Source organism: Emys orbicularis, chromosome 7 (genome assembly GCF_028017835.1).
Source record: "Emys orbicularis isolate rEmyOrb1 chromosome 7, rEmyOrb1.hap1, whole genome shotgun sequence".
Classification (NCBI taxonomy): domain Eukaryota; kingdom Metazoa; phylum Chordata; order Testudines; family Emydidae; genus Emys; species Emys orbicularis.
Window position 1 is genome coordinate 8,783,506 of NC_088689.1, and position 17,834 is coordinate 8,801,339.

At 40.4% G+C, this 17,834-nt stretch overlaps 1 protein-coding gene across 7 annotated transcripts in view; it reads left to right on the forward strand.

The window, feature by feature from the left end:
• ADD3 (adducin 3) overlaps positions 1–17,834 on the forward strand; it is a 173,293-nt gene that overhangs the window by 76,853 nt on the left and 78,606 nt on the right. The window contains exon 1 of one of the 7 annotated variants that reach the window (XM_065408683.1): positions 11,614–11,678. The exons of the other annotated variants lie outside the window; for them this stretch is intronic. The gene's annotated coding sequence lies outside the window, so the exon portion shown is untranslated. Of the gene's footprint in view, positions 1–11,613; positions 11,679–17,834 lie in introns of those variants that run through there. 7 annotated transcript variants of the gene reach the window in all.

Here is a 17,834-nt window from a genome sequence, read left to right on the forward strand (position 1 = left end):
TAATTCCTCTGGTACCAGTTCAAAGCATTGTAAACACAAACATGTACTGGCTGTGTCAGAGGCAGCACTGTTGACTCTGGCTCCTCGGAGGCTGTTGAGTCTGGTGCCTTTATCTTTACCAGGCCCTTCTTCATCTGTACAGCCAATCCAGATCATCTTGGCATTGTCAGCACTACTAGCTCCACTGGAGCTGCATGCACTGATAGTACAGTACTTGCATTTCTCAGTGCCTTCATCTCCTTGAGTCTTCTTGTCTGCAAGGGATCTTGTGTCTCCATTTACCAGGTTCTCCATTACTGCTGCATCCAGCTCCAATATTGACTGGTAGAAAGTCTTCGGCACCATCAACATCCTTGATGTAGTCAGGACAGTTGATGCTGGTGTTGTCAGTACAGTTGACGCACCCAACACCCTCGATGCTGACACTTTTGGCACTGCCAGTGTTTTCCCCATACCCGACTCATCAGGCACGGTCCGCTCTGCCAGTGTGATCAGCACCATGAAGTCTTCAGTGTTGTCAGTGCAGTTGGCTTCAACGCTGAGAGTAGTGATTACCTCATTGGCCTTCAGATCTCCTTGTCCTATACTATATACATACCCGAGGGTGGCTCCCCATCAAAACCCTCACATACAGGAACAGCCCCTCTGTTTCCTGAGGCATTCTAACTTTCCTCTTCAGACTTGGAACTTGAGGGGGCACATGTCACCATCCTGATTTTTCAGATCGACTTATAGACATGACAGGGACACAGGTTGTAAGGACTTTGAATGATCTTCCTACAAAGAAGCCACAAGATGGTACACTACATTGTGGGGGACTCAACTGGAGAGTATCCCTCTTGCCATACTGGTCTTGGCCCATTCCAAAAGAGTTGAGACCTCCATCAGAATCTCGTATCAGAAGGAAGGTCCCCAATCTCCAGGCCAAGAAACCTCTTATCAAGCTCCGCTGAATGTTTCCTTTCCCATGGGTTTGGACCCTATTGAGGATGGTGAGATACTGGAGGAACCCCTGGATGTCTGTCCACATAATTCTTTCTCTCCACATGAGGCTGTTATCCGAGTCCACCTGCGGAAGATCTAGTGAGAGGAGTTGCCACTTCTTTAGGAATACAGGTGGAGCTCATTCAAGAAAATCTGCACAACTGCCTCAATATTTTACAAACCTCCACGCTAGGAAGGGTTGCCCTTCCTATTAATAATGCCCTGCTGGAGCTGGCAAGAACCCTGTTGGCAGACTCCAGCCTCTATACCATATACAGCTAAGAGATCACACAGATGCTACCAAGTTGCTCAATAGAATTTACATTATTTTTTCACATGTCCTCAACTCATTGGTGGCCATGGCTGCCAATGACCGCTCCCACCTATCGCATCCCAGAGCCACTCCTAAAGACACAGAGCTGAAGAGACTGGATATGTATGGCAGGAAAGCTTACCTCATAGATACTCTGCAAATGAATGTGGCTAACTATCAAGCTCTCCTTTCCAAATACAGGGCTGCTAATTTTACAGCCAAGTTTGCAGACAAACTGCCAGAGGCGGATAAGGAACAGCTTATTACTCTTGTCTGCAAAAGGCACCTTTTGTCAAACACAACTGATTTGGCTTCATGGTCCATGGCCACTGTCATTGCCATGAGACATTCTTCTTAGCTGCAGGCATTAGCAAAATACAATCAAGGACTTGCCGCTTGAGGAGTCTAAGTTGTTCTTTCAAAAGACTGACCATGCGATGTATGCCCTGAAAGACTCCCGGGCAACTTTGAGATCTCTTGGGGTTTACATCCTAAGCTCAAAGAGGGGAAGCATTTTAGACCTCAGCCCTCCTACAGATCACATGTTCATCAGAAATTCCAGGACTCTACTAAGACGATATAGACCTTCTTGACGTTGCAAGATAGCTTAATCTTAAATCAGGCCCTTCTCACCAAACATTGACAGCCTCTGAGTAGTCATTTTGAATGCCTCCTTGAGATCAGCATACTAATCTCACTCCTTATCCCAGCTTTTGGAAGACCCCTATTGCTCTTTTACAGTGTTTGGAATGAAATAACATCAGACAAGTGGGTGCTCAGCACTATAAAGGAGGGGTCATGTTATCCAGTACACCTCTCTCCCTTCTCCAACCCACCTTACCTGTCCCTCTTTGGGGACCCACCTCACGAGACCATGTTGCTTATAGAAGTACAATATTTTCTGGAATTGGGAGTGATAGAAGAGGTTCCTGGCATCACAGAGGGAAAGGATTCTACTTCTGTTACTTCCAAATTTCCAAAAAGTCTGGTGGCCTATGTCCAATTTTTAGACCTCAGGAAGTTGAACTTGATCTAGCAGTTCAAGATGGTTACCCTCGTTTCCATTATCCCTTCCCTGAAGAGCGAAGATTGGTATGCTGCCCTTAATTTGCAAGATGCATGCTTCCACATGACAATACATCCTTGCCACAAGAAGTACTGTTGCTTTATGGCAGGAGATATCTACTAACCATACACAGTGCTCCCCTTTGGTCTATCAGCCCCAAGGGTCTTTACAAAATGCTTGGCGATAGTAGTGGCCTACCTGCGCTGCCCACGTGTCCAAATTTTTCCTTGCCTGGATGATTGGCTAATGTGGGAACCCAATCTTTTTTTGATGAGTTTATATGTTTGGTTGATAAAGGTGATAGTGTTGATGTAATATACTTAAACTTCTGTAAGGCGTTTGACTTGCTACCACATAGCATTTTGATTTAAAAAGTAGAACAATTATTAAATTAACGTGACACTCGTTAAATGGATTAAAAGTTGGCTATCTGACAGGTCTCATGATGTAACTGTAAATGGGGAATCATCATTGGGTGGCGGGTGTTTCTAGTGTGGTCCTGCAGGGATTGGTTCTTGGCCTTCTCCTATTTAACATGTTTACTAATAACTTGGAAGAAAACATAAAATCATCACTGAAAGTTTGCAGACACACAAACTGGAGGAGTGTTTAAGTAATGAAGAGGACAGGTCACTGATTCAGAGCAAACTTGGTGAGCGGAGTTCAAGCAAACAGTAGCCATATTAAAACTCATAAATGTATACCTCTAGGAACAAAGAATGTAGGCCATACTTGTGATGGACTCAATCTTGGGAAGCAGTGACTCTGAAAAAGATCTGGGGGTAGTGGTGGATAATCACTGAAAATGAGCTCCCAGGCCGATGCTGTGGCCAAAAGGGCAAATGCAATCCTTGGATGCATAAGCAGGGGAATCTTGAGCAGGAGTGTAGAGGTTATTTTCCCTCTGTATTTGGCACTGGTGTGACTGCTGCTGAAATACTTTAGCCAGTTCTGGTATCAACAATTTAAGAAGGATGTTGATAAAGTGAAGAGCCACAAGAATAATTAAAGGATTACAAAACATGCTTTACAATGATAGACTCAAGGAGCTCAATCTATTTTGCTTGACAGAGACGACTAAGGGGTGAATCAGTTACAGTCTATAATGAAGAACAAATATTTAATGATAGGCTCTTTGGTCTAGCAGAGAAAGGTATAGCAATGTCCAGTGGCTGGAAGTTCAGGCTAGACGAATTTACACTGGAAATAAGGGGTAAATTTGTAACCGTCAGAGAGAGAAACTATTGGAACAACTTAGCCTTAGCAAGGGCTGTGGTGAATTCTCCATCACTGACAACTTTTAAATGGAGGTTGGATGTTTTTCTAAAAGATCTGCTCTAGGAATTATTTTGGGGAAGTTCTATGGCTTCTGCTATATCAGCGATCAGACTAGATGATCATTATAGTCTCTTCTGGCCTTATGGAATCTATGAAGTTTACAGCAGTATCTTCATTATCAGACGGCTGTTCTCTCATCTAGGCCTGAAACTGAATTTAGACAAAACAAAGTTACAGCAGACGCAGCGTATAACATTCACAGGAGTAAACCTTGACCCCATAACCACAATGGCTTATTTTCTGATGGACAGGTTTCAGTTCATAGTCACTCTATCCGAAGGCCTGAAGTCCAACCCAATGACAACAGTGTGTTCCTGTACCTAGCTGTCGGGCCACATGGCCTCGTGTGGGTAAATAATTCCACATGCCAATCTTCACCTTCGGTGTTTATAGGGCTGACTTTGTTTGGTCTATTGTCTGACCAGGCATCCTCTGGGTATGCTGGTTTGTGTACCTGCATGAGTGCTTCAGCCTCTGAACTGGTGGCTGAACCCTCACAACATGTGCATAGTGTCCCTTTTCTATCTTCAGAGCCAAACTATGACTCTGGTTACAGATGTGTCTGCCAAAGTCTGGATAGTCCACCTGGGCTGACTTCCTGCGCAAGCTCTGTGGTCACCCCAGGATGTCTCACTGCACATAAACATGTTTGAGTTCCATGCAATTCATCAGGCCTGTGAGCTGTTTGTCTCCCATCAAGAACCAGGTTGTGCAAGTCCTTACAGACAATACCATTGCCAAGTTTTATCTCCACAAGCAGGGGAATGCAAGATCAACTCAGCTGTATCGGGAGGCTATCCCTCTGTGGAACCTATGCATAAGAAACAAAGTTGCTCTGAGAGCTTTCCATTTTCCAGAAGTGAGGGGGACACCATTGCAGATTCCCTCAGCAGGAATTTTATAGACCACCATGAGTGGTCAATCAGGACATCCTCCTCCAGATCTTCTATCAGTGGAGCAATCCAGAAATAGACTTTGCTACCAACCTGAACAACAAATGCAAGATGTTTAGCTCCAGGGCAGACTGCATTCCCAGTTCGTTAACAGATGAATTTCTCCTCTCATGGTCCAATTATCTCATGTTCCCTTTGGCTCACTGGACCTGAGGTCTAACAGTCTTCAGGGTGCAGTGCAAGACAAATTTATTTGGTGTAACATTTTAGTGTTTTGTTTGGTTGTCCTTGTTTTATTGAATTTAATGTTCTTTCTTTGACTCTGTAAACAAGTGCCTCACTGCTATGGTGATAGATGTTTACAAAATAAATAAAATAGACTGTTTGAGGTCCCAAATCCATTTACATATGTACAAGCTTTAAAATTACAAAAATAAATAATTTTAAAGGAATTTAAAGGCCTTTTACCATCCCAAACAAAATTTCTGTTTTTCCTGCAGCTACTAATGACCTCACTACATTAAAGCAGGGATTAGCATTCTGTATTATGCTTCAGGTGTTAATGACACTATCAGTTCTTTCAGAGAGAGCATGAATCCCTCCAGGTTTGCCAAGTAGATGGAACTGATTTTCAAATACTTGGTTGTAAATGTTTTTGCATTTAAGGCTTTGTGTGTCTCATTGATCTTGGCTCTTGCACAATTTGTAAAATGTTAAGTGTTCCATATCACTGTTCTGTAGATGAAAACAACAGCTGCAAACACTTTGAGAAACTTTGAGAAAGTTATGTATGATACATATGCAAATTTTATAGTTCATCACTGCCTTTTAACTTTTAGTCTTGCTGACTCCGCAGGAGAAGAGCTCTATAAGGCTGTACATAAATGGAGGCTATACATTCGTGGTGATGGTTTAAAAATTCTCTGCAACAGAGTTGTGGATTGACACTTAAAACCCAGAGTATATTTTCCAGTAGCTTTTAATGGTTTAAAATTATGTTCTATATTAGGGTCTCTTTGATCATTTCTTCTTAAATACATGTACAACAACTGTTAAAATAATATTGCATTTGTCTTAAACTGATAGAAATAATAGAAATTCAGAATAAGCGCTGAAGCTGTTTCTCCGCTTTTGTTGTTTTGTCCACAGCCAATATTGTAGTTAAGATGCTGAACAATCTGACCTGTTCTCAGGTCCCCTGATGTGGGAAAAGATCAGTTACAATATCTGCTCTCACTGGGGCAATTGTAATTGCATGCTTAACCCTGAATTCTCTAGTTCTTTTTTCCAGTTTTTCAGCCCCTCAGTATTTTATTATAGTTCTTTGAATATCTTTTGGGGGTTTATAATGTGAACAGAAACTGAACTATTCTTTCATAGGCTTTAAAACAAACTACAAAGGTTCTATTTTTGTTCCCCTCCCCGTGTCATCTTTCCATGTGCGCAGAGTTTCCATTTGACTTGATTACTTGTAACTGAGGGTCAAATTGGATAAGTAGCAATTGCTTCTCCGCTCTCTGTGAGCTGAGGGGTGAAAACATTTGCTTTCTGTACCATAATGTGTCTATGTGCTCTAGAAGCCATGTAATGCAAAGTGCATATTTAGAAGCAAATACAAACTGTCATTAAAGTGCGTATTTAGAGACTTCAGGAGTGCACCACATTTGGCAGGTAGCTGATAATTAGTCTGAAGAAGCCATCAGTCTTTTGGGGTTTTTTAAAAAGATATTTCTTCTAAAAGGGGATTGTTTAACGCTGTAGATCAGCAGTTCCCCAAATGTGGTCCACAAAACACTTGTTAGTAGACAGCTTGCTGGTTACATGATGCTGTATTTTCTATATAAGTGGTTGATGTAGTTACTGGAGGCTGGGTGTTCAGTTGCTTATGGCAGAAAAATAGTTTTAGAAAGTAAAAAGAAGTCTTCTAGACCATCTCTCCAAGATGTAGTCCATCCTATAAAAATGTTTGAGACTTCCTATTGTAGACGATAATGGTTGCCTGGGCACAACAGCTCTAATCATTTACTACGTGGGGAGGTTTATCACATAGATATGCAAGACCATAATGGTTACTTTGGAGCAGTTAGTGTGCCATTGTGCTGTCATATATTCACAGAGACTATGTATTATAATAATGTCCTGTAGTTAGCTGGGTGTCTTTGTCTTATTTAAAATTATATTCTAAAATTCATATGACAAGGTGTATCTGACATTTCAGGTTTATTCTCTTAATCTTTAGGGGATTTACTTAGTGTTGAATGTAGTTATTCACTAATTAGCCAGGCTGTGGTCCATAAACAATTTTGTATTTTATTAAGATGGAATGTCCGTAATTAAAATAGACTATAAGAAATAGTTGCCTGAAATGAATTGTATTACTCTATTTGGGTGTATTTATCTTCCCCAGCCCCACCCAGGATCAATTCTTCCATAAGCTCCAAACTGACATGGGTGAAGGCTCCTTCAGTATTGCTACAGCTTTGATGCAGGAGATTTTAGCTAGTAATTCACCATATCACACTTGGTCAGTATTAGTGATGAGTGTGACATGGTTAGTACATAGACACAAATAATTAACCTTTCTGCCAAGTTTGAACTTTCTAGGCGCTTCACCCTGGAGTATGACTTCTTTTGGGCTCTCTGAGTGAGGCTGCCAGATAAATGTTCAACAGCAGTTTAAGACCTATAGTATTCCAAATAAAATGAATAAAGCATGAGTCTTTCTCTTCCCACTGTAAAAATTCTCAGAACAAAGATGATCCAAAAGTAAACTGAGCCTTTATCCAATGTGGTCATAGTTTATAGGGTCTTTGCAAGGTGGCTTCCTAATAAATTCAACATACTACTTCAAGACTGTGTCTAGGTTAAATAAATCATTTGGATTAGGATGTTGTAATTTGTTTATCTACTTGAGAGATTATAATTATGGAATGAAAGAAGATAAGATATGTGTTTATGTGAAATACAAGATTTCAGCAATGAAGAAAAGAACAGCTGATGAAAGTAAGAGCTAGCCCTATATCCAATCCCGTGTACTTTATTTACATAGCATCTTTCCTCAAAAGATCAATAAGGCTATTTGCTAGGAGGTTTTTTTTTTTTTATTTAAGTTAATTATCTTACTAAACAGCTGGAAATTGTATTTCATTAATGTATATAAAGCATGATATACCAATAGCATACAACGACATTATAACAGTGAGGAAAGACTACATAGAAGAGAAGGACTGTTTTAAGGTGTCAGGTTTTTCATTGACAAGACATGTTTGACCAAAATCATCCACTAGGCTTCAGTGGAGTTACTCTGGATCAATTTAGCCCATTCTCTTACTATATACAATACAAGATATGCACACTTGTAACCATAGAATTTGCTACTTTGAAGCAAAGAGATATTTGTAGATGGATATTAAAGATTGGCATACTTTCTAAACAATTAATTGAATGTGCGAGGTATTCTGTAATGTATGTATTCATAAATATGGGGTCTGATTGAGTATTTTCCATGAATCCTGGAGCTAGAAGCAAAAAGACCTAGCTATGATTAAGGCTACGTTTTAGTCATAGGTATTTTTAGTAAAAGTCAGGGACAGGTCACGGGCAGTAAACAAAAATTCATGGCCCATGACTTGTACTATATACCCCTGACTAAATCTTGGGTGGGGGCACAGAGGTGCTGCAGGTGCTCGGGGTGGGGGTGGCTTGGGGGGTTCCGCGGGTGCTCCTCGTGCCCCTCCCCCCCCCGGCAGAGGCACGGCCAGATGGCTCCGCACACTGCCTATGCCCTGAGCACCAGGTCCACAGCCCCCATTGGCCAGAAACCGCAGCCAATGGGAGCTGCAGGGGCGGTGCCTGCGCGTGGAGCCATCTGCTAGGAGCAGAGGGAGAGACATGTCACCACTTCCAGGGAGCCCCCCGAGATAAGTGCCACCCAGAGCCCCCAACCCACACCCAAACGCCTGCTGCAACTGGGGGAGGGGAGCAGAGTGGCCTGAGACTGCCCCAGCAGCAGCTGGTGTGGCTGGCCCAGGGGCTGCCTGAGCTGCTCAGGTGGCCCCCAGGCCAGCTGCTGCAGAAGTCATGAAGGTCCCGGAATCCATGACTTCTGTGACCTCATGACTAACTATGATGTAATCCGTTAAAAGGAGCTGTTCTTAAACATAGTTTCAGTCAGTGTCTAAACTTCATTTTAATGTGTGTGTCAAATTTTAACATATGGACCAGCCAGTAATTTGAACAAGATTCTTTTATTTCTTTATATGCCATGGGAGATATGTGTCATTTAAGTGGTGCATAGGCCTTGGATGGATTCTCTGCATAGGGAAAAATTTCACGCTAAAGAAGGAAGGGGGTAGGAAAACTATAGATGATAAGGACCCTACCAAATTCACAGTCCATTTTGGTCAATTTCACAGTCATAGGATTTTAAAAATAATAAATTTTATGATTTCAGTTATTTAAATCTGAAATTTCACGGTGTTGTAATTGTAGGGGTCCTGACCAAAAAAGGAGTTTGTGTGTGTGTGTGTGGGGGGGGGGGGGGGGTCGCAAGGTTATTGTAGAGTGGGTTGCTGTACTGCTATCCTTACTTCTGTGCAGCTGCTGGCAGTGGTGCTGCCTTCAGAGCTGGGCAGCTGGAGAGCGGCAGCTGCTAGCTGGGAGCCGAGCTCTCAAGGCAGAGCTGCTGCCAGCAACAGCACAGAAGTAAAGATGGCATGGTATGGTATTGTCACCCTTACTTCTGCACTGCTGCTGGCGGGGCGCTGCCTTTAGAACTAGGCGCCCAGCTAACAGCTGCCGGCCGCCCAGCTCTGAAGGCAGCGCAGAAGTGAGTGTGGCAATACTGTGAGTCATCACCCCCCTAAAGTAATCTTGTGACCCCTGCAACTCCCTTTTGCATCAGGACCCCCAATTTGAGAAATGCTGGTCTCCCCTGTGAAATCTGTATGTTATAGGGTAAAAGCGCACAAAAAGAACAGATTTCACGAAGGGAGACCAGATTTCACGGTCCATGATGCGTTTGTCATTGCTGTGAATTTGGTAGGGCCCTAGTGATGATATTACATGATTACTCAGTAAGACATAACCATCTTGATGGTGCCACTGAATTTTTGCCACTTCTTTGCAGGTTTTAACTCTTGCAGTGAAATACATACTATACCACTATGTTTTCACATTATACTGCATGCTATTTTTTTAAAAAAAAGCATTAGTGTAAGATTGAGGTTGAGAAATAAAGAACTCAAACCTAAGGCAACGCCACCACCTTGTAAGTAATTACAGTAACTCCTCACTTAAAGTCGTCCCAGTTACACTGTTTCATTATTAGGTTGCTGATCCATTAGAGAACATACTCGTTTAAAGTCGTGCAATTTTCCGTTACAAGGTTGTTTGGCTTGCCCCATTCCGCCCACCCGGCACTCCCGCTGGGGAGCGGGTCAAGGTGCAGGGGCTTACCCAACTTCACCCGCCCGGCATTCCAGCCAGGGAGTGGGCCAGCTCCCGACCCTGCTCCCCAGCAGGAGCACCGAGCGGGTGGAACAGGGCAAGCTCCCATGCCCCAACCCTGCTCCCCGGCTGGAACGCCAGGCTGGTGGAGCAGGGCAAGCCCCTGCGTCATGACCCCATTCCCTGGCAGGAGCGCCAGGCGGGCAAAGTGGGGCAAGCCTCCGTGCCCCGACCCCACTACACCCCTGCCTCAGCCAAGCTTCACAATCCTCGTTAGGGAGTCCAGTATTAAATTGTTTATTTAAAATTATTTAAAACTTATACAGTATATGTATATAATATCTTTTGTCTGGCAAAAAACAATTTCCCTGGAACCAAGTCCTCCTCCTCCCCCCCAATTTACATTCATTCTTATGGGGAAATTGGATTCGCTTAACATTGTTTCGCTTAAAGTAGTATTTTTCAGGAACCAAACTACAGTGTAAAGCGAGGAGTTACTGTACAGGAATTTCAAACTTTGGTTAAGCCTTTTTGGAAATCTGGGATATTTTAACTTTTGATAATGCTTAACCTGGGCACAGGTGGGGAACCATTGAAAGACTTGCCAGAAACAGACAGGAGTGGAGGAGCTTCGTTTCTGCCCTAAACACCAGAGACGTAATGGTAACATGATAATGACGACGACTTCAGAGTTCCCTCAGTGTTTGCATAGCTACTTTTGACTTCGTATTTTGGTATTTCTGATCAGCATTTGTTTGCATTACAAAACTTCCAGTGCACAGAACTAGTAACCCAGTTTCTTTCAGACCCAGTTTGTGCTTTAGATTTCATTGTGATCTGTCAAACCAGTCTGAACGCAATTAGTACCACTGCTGTTAAGTTAGGCACATGGAACATATGGGAAACAAGGGTCTTAAAATTTATTTTTACATACACAAAACTCAAAAATGGCCATGCTTTTTAACCTTTCCAACAGATTCTCTGGCGGGACTGACACAAAGCATAGAAAAAAATCATCTCCAAAGGAATTTATTTAAGAAGATTATGAGCAAATTAAAACAGTGGAGATGGGACCAGTGGCATGCAATGGATGTTGCTACCCATTAACTGTGGGGCCACTCCTGCTGTAATATAGTGAGATCATTTGTGATTACAGGTATTGAATAATTTAAAGATGGATTAAATGTTGCTCTCATTCACCTAGTACTTTTTGACTGATTTGGCTTTAAGGGGATGAGAAGGGAAGGCGATATAAACAATTCATCCTTTTTCTGTGCCCCACCCCATCCCAAGTCAGTTATGGAGACTGATTAGATCCCATGAGAGACTGTAAACAATTGAAAGTTTAAATGATTTTGAAGTTTCCCAAACTAAGGTAGCCCTCCACTATTGAGTGAGACAGTGTCAGTCTTCTGGAAGCACATGTCTGAATTGTACAAAAACTCCATATAAAAATGTACTATTTTAACATAGAATAAATTTTATATTAATTAAAGTGAAAGTGTATTTTTTATGTTACATTCTTTGTTTCCTCTGGCACAGACACAATGATACAGGCTATACAATTTCTAACAATGGACATCTTTGTCATTTGTATTTGGCTGGACTGATTATCATATAAAGTACTTTCCTCAAGGTGAGTCCTAAGGTCACTTGAAACTGCTTGTAACCTTATTTTTAGGTTATTCCCTGTCCCACTTCTGCAAAACATATTCTCAAACCCATTGGCACACACAGATGTAGTTCACCTAACTATGAATCCAGTAAAACATACAAGCTAGTACCTATTGATATTTTAAAATTAAAGGACACTTCTCTCAAATTGAGAGAGCGCATTTTGACAATTACTTCTTACTGCTTGGCATTGCCCCTTGAAATTGTGAAAATGAAATGTTTCCTTACTGCCAACAGTTTGTTCTAGGCCTTCTTCTCATGAGTAATAGCGCAGTGTGTACCTCTCCTGAACTCTAAGAACCCATGCTTGTGGAGATAAAACCCATGCCCTATGGCTTGTGATGGGATTTTAGATGGGGTGAGATCTGAGTACTACAGAGAATTCTTTCCTGGGTGTCTGGCTGGTGAGTCTTGCCCACATGTTCAGGGTTTAGCTGATCGCCATATTTGGGGTCGGGAAGGAATTTTCCTCCAGGGCAGATTGGCAGAGGCCCTGGGGGTTTTTCGCCTTCCTCTGCAGCGTGGGGCACGGGTCACTTGCTGGAAGATTCTCTGCACCTTGAAGTCTTTAACCCATGATTTGAGGACTTCAATGGCTCAAACACAGATTTGATACAGGAGTGGGTGGGTGAAATTCTGTAGCCTGCGTTGTGCAGGAGGTCAGACTAGATGATCATAATGGTCCCTTCTGACCTTAAAGTCTATGATTCTATGTTATTAAATAAAAAGGTACACTACATTTAGAGCATAGTGAATTTGTTCCAATGGGACAAAGTATTGTTTACTGTGTATAACATGGCTGTGTATGCTAACCAGAGAGAACCTGCATTTTCATGGTAAAAGTACTGGTTCCACATAAACTTCTGTACTGTAATGAGATGTCCTGGAATCGACCAGTTTGGCAATGAGCTATAAAATACTAATGTCTTGGCTGAATTTAACATGCCATGGACATGTGGATTCCTGAGAATGTTGCACCTTGTCTTTGCCAGTAAATCACAATAGTGTCCATTCTAGACACTTAATCTGACTTTGCTGGCAATTTTCCATTCTTATCTGGAGGAATGGAAGGAAAGGGATGGGATAACTTTATCTTAATGTAGATATGCAATATGTTGGCAAGCTGTAAAGAAAACCAGATCTGGATTTCATTTCTACTTCAACTTTGTGTGATCTAGTGCACATTCCTAACATGTTACAAACAGCTTGTGTCTCTGAAAGTGCAATATCAGTTTTCAGTGGCAAAAGTCCCTAAAGGAAACAGGCTGATTCTTCTATGTGCAAACAGCTGGGCGGTTGTGGATGGAATTAATTGCTGATATATACTGACTGTGGTTTTTCCTTCTTCTCTTGTCATTTCCTTTGCAGCTGTGAAAGGCAAGTTTTTTAGACTTTGAAAACAACATAGACTTTTTCAGCAGTAACAATTCAAGATTACTGAAATTATATATTTATTTGGCTAGAAATACAACATACAAACATCTCTCCTGAACTCTAAGAACCCATGCTATTAAATAAAAACTGAAAATCTTGGCTAGAGTTTTTGCATTACAAAGGTACCTAGTGACTTTTGGGTGCCCATCTTGAAGAACCTTAAAGAGGTATGACTTGCGGAGGGTGAGCACTCAACACTTTATTAAAATAAGGCAGCTTTAGGGTGTCTTGAGTTGGGCATCCAAAATTAGTAGTTAGTTTTGAAAATCATGCCCTTACATTTGTAGCTTTGAAGCAGTAATAGCAATGTGATGACCCTACTACATTTAGATATGATAGTCACACAAGTTTAATTGTTTAAAGTCAGGAATGCTCTGTACTCAGAGAGCAGTCAGGGGATTTTAATATTATCATGGGATCGGAAAGCCGCACATTATCAACAACACTGCATGCCAAACCAAAGGCTTGTCAACCCTCTCTCAACAGATCACAAATCAAAAAGTGGATTCAAGAGCAGCTTCCAAACACTGAAGGTGTGAGAATCTGTGACGTGCTGATTTAGTGTTAAAATTCAGTGGAAAAATCTGATATGTATTGTAAAGACAATATTTTGCTAGTTTCCACCCTGTAGCTCCCAAAGTCATTTTCCCCACTGTCTATAAAATTGTTTAAATTAATCTTGCAACGGAGGGATTTTTAGGCTTAGTCTACATTACAAAAGGCTTGCCAGTATGGCTTATTCTTGTTTCCCAAATGAAATAAGCTATACTGGCAAAAACATTTTTCATGGTAAAATTGCATCTATACTAGAATATCTAGTGTAGATGCAATGTAGTGCTGGTATGAAATGTAATTTTTTTTTAAAAAATCACCCCCTCCTCCAACTGACATTTGTGTTCAGAAAATAGTTTCTAGTGTAGACCTGGTCTTATGAATCTGAATAACTTTAAGCTTTATAAGCATTTCATGTTAGAATATGTCCCCAGCTGCTTGTGTTGAGTAGCGCCTTGTACCACAGGAGGTCCCATTGGGACGGCTTGCAGTGTGAGGTGCTACTTACTGTGAGTAGGGGTGGCAGAATTTGGACCAAAATGTTTTTAAGATTGTGGAAAACTACAGTAGGATTAAGCATGTCCAGGTTAGTAATAGTAAATAATAGATAGAATAAAGCTTTTTTAAAAAGTCACAACAAAGTGAATTATCTGTGCAAAGTTAAAGTCCTTATGTAAAACAAGCTTATGTACAGATACAGAATTATTTTATTTTAAACATGCATATATTTTTGAGCCCGCTGTAGTGGATATCTCATGTTAAGTACTTTTTTGGCAGGTAATAAGAGTTATGGAAACAATTAAAATTCTTACGCAACGTTGGATCACTTGTTTATTTGGAAGAGTGGGTGGTGTTTGGGAAATAAAGAACAGTTCTTTGCTTTAAAACAAAAATTGTTTGCTTTGGAATGATATGTATCTGGGGAGTTTTCACCAGAAAGCTTTGCCTTTTTTTTGTCTTGTTTTATGTGTTCTGTTTTTATAAACTCCTATCAGACAATCCTGAAAATAAAGAATAGTTTGATTTATTATGTATATTTTGTCTGATAAATACAAATACTGTATATTGCTTTACTGGTAAGTATTAACATATAAAAGAACTACTGTATTTATTTTAGTTGCTGGTAACATGTTTGTGTTCCTGTTGACTTGAAGGCACTACAAAATTTTGCAGACAAGATGAAATTTTCATTGCAGCGAAGGGCATGTGAAACCTGGAAAGGCTCAACTTAGAAATGGACCAATTTCTGTGCAACCTTCTTGTCAATCCTTTCCTAGACCGTTTTCTTCTAATGCCCTATCTGCCTACCTTAAAGGTTTAAAAGTGGGAAAATGCACTTCTCCTAAGAATTGATGGAGGTTACGAGCAAAAGCCCACATTTTTAGATGGGGAATTTTCCAGTGTCCTGGTGTGCTTGCAGCTGGACGTTCCTGTAGATCACATCAATACTTGGTAGCATTATTTGCCTGCCAAGCTTGCAAATGAATTTGCATTCTGAGAGTCTTGTAGTAGTGGGTTCTTCTCCTGAAAGTGCTCCACCCTTGCTTTTTTGCATATACTTTCGATAGCTTGAAAAATCATCATAAAGGTCATCTTTAGGGCAAGGTTTCTTCAGAATTGCCACACTACATGATATCCGTTTAAACTGCAGCTCTATTATTTTTAAGCAATGGGATGTCTGTTGCAATGTGCTTCTGTATAAACAAACATAGGTAGTATACATTTGTTAATTCTATGGCAACTGTAAACCACACAAATGATTAATACTGTAGTTGGGAGGAGTCTGTGGCTTTGTATCTCAGTAAACTCCTTAGTTTCTCCATGCAAGAAAGTGGCTCTGAAAGAGAGAAGTGTTTTCAGTTAGTAGGGGTGAAGCTCTTGTTGTTTTGGAAAAAAAAAATAATCAGAAGAACATTTGTAAACATTTTACTGACTGCTAAGTATCATAAAATGCTGGTATCTTTTTAATCAACCACTTGATTACAATTTAATTACTTGATCCAATATAGAAATTTTGTACATACTTCAGATTGCTCTGTTTGTAATTTACCAGAATTAGCAGACTGATAACTCCATGATCTGGCAATACTGAAGCTTGAGACATTGTGTCATGAACTTTGTGTAAGAGTGGGTTCATTCAATAAAAAATAAAAGGAGCATTTAAAGACTCTTTTATTCCTGCCATAAAGATGCTTTTGTGCTGTTGCTGCTGTGTATGTCACAGAGCAGTTGGGGAAGGATGCAGCAGAAAGTTGTTTGAAGCATATTTTGATTCTCTTCTATTTCAAACCTTTTTGTTTTCATCCTCGATGTAGTTAGGTGAATGGTGAGTTGAATTTTTGTATCTGAATTATTTTCCCCATGCAATCAGTATTCAGTTAATATATGTTTACCTCTTCTGCTATGATTTTTTTCTCTATTGTTACTGTTCATTGTGGGGGGGTTTGGGAACATGGCGCCTGCTTGTGCTTCCATTTCAATCAATGGAAGCTTTTACTTCAGTAGGAGCTAGATGGGGCTCTTGTTTTGGAGTACATTAAGATGTGTATTTCCACACTATATGTTCAGAAAAGGATTTAGTTGTGATATGATACAGTGATGAGTTATTGAAGGTACCTTTAAGTTTTACAGTTGAACGATTGATTATAAATCAATGGATGTGTTTAAAACTGAGTAAAACCAGAATATATCATGAACTAAATCAAAATTACATAATACGTGGCACTATAAATAGGGACTTATCAGAGGGGTATGTTTTGATTTAAAACTATAAGAGAAAGTTGTATGTATGGAGGGTTTTTTAATGGCCTTGAGTGTTGTAAGTAATATCATGCATTTATATTTCCTTAGTTCTTGTGTCGTGAGCAGATTCTAAAAACTTTTTTTAATGTCTTTTAAACTAGATTTTTCTTGTAAAACTGCATTTAAAATTACATATTTCTCTTTGCAAAAATATATTCTATTTAAAAAGTATTTCCTACAGGCAAATCTTGTTTCACCATCTGGAAATAGGTTTTACTTTTTATATTGCGTTTTTTAAACTTCATTTATTCCATTAACTTTTATGAAGTCGGGCATATAAAGCTGAGCCTGGGAGTTTGATACTCAGTTTTGGCATAGTTGTTTAGCATTGTTTCCACAGTCTAGCACTCTAATCCATTTCCTTGCCTCACTGAGCACCGAAAGTGACATAAATTGACATAACTAGACTTTGCTGATTGGTGCTGAGGAAGCCGCCTGAGAGGTGAACTTTACCCTACCATCCTGCCAATACATTTACATGGTTACAGAAGCAGGAATTTACATGTCATGATGTTTGCTGTGGGGTGAATCCGTTTTTTAAAATATACAGTGTGTGTGCATTTGTAATTGTAACTTGTAGGATTGCCTGAAAGCCCAGAGTTTCACCATTTGGTTTGATTGGCCATAATTTCATCATGAAACAAAAGCTGCATAGGAGTGTCTTCGCTACCCAAAGGTCTGAGGTTCTAAACTGCAGTGTAGGTAGAGGACACTGATTGGGAATCTTCTGTGAAAGAATTTTCTCTGTTAGTTACCTTTACTCCTGGGGAAATTCTGTGCCAAAAGATTACAAATTCTCCTCACGATATTTTAAAATGCTGCATATTTTGTTTTGTCAAAAAACACAATTATAATCATGTATGGTTGGGGCTCCTGCTGTCAACCCCGGGTGGAAAAAACAGAAAAAGGAAGAATTTTGGTGGAAATAATAAATTCTTGGGGGGAGGGAAGGGGAGAAGGAATCTGCAGGGAACACTAATTCTGTGCAAATTCTGCACTGCGCAGTGGTGCAGAATTCCAGCAAGAGTATTATCTTGCAGAAAGTTTGCTTTCTTTAGAAGTCCATGCTACATCTCAGGCATGGTGCAATTTAGTTACGCAATCTCCTGGATTTTATTCTGCCATTAATTGCATTTGCCTCATTCTCATTCTCATTAAAACTAATGAGTCATGTGTGCATATCAATAGGAGGACAAACCCTTAAAAAATGTTCTGGTAAATTTGATGGAGACAGAGCACATTTTCATTATTACTATATTATGGCAGAGAGTCAGATGTCTTGTTAGCAGGATGTTAATTATCTTTAAAGTTCTTGTTAATTGGAAGAGAG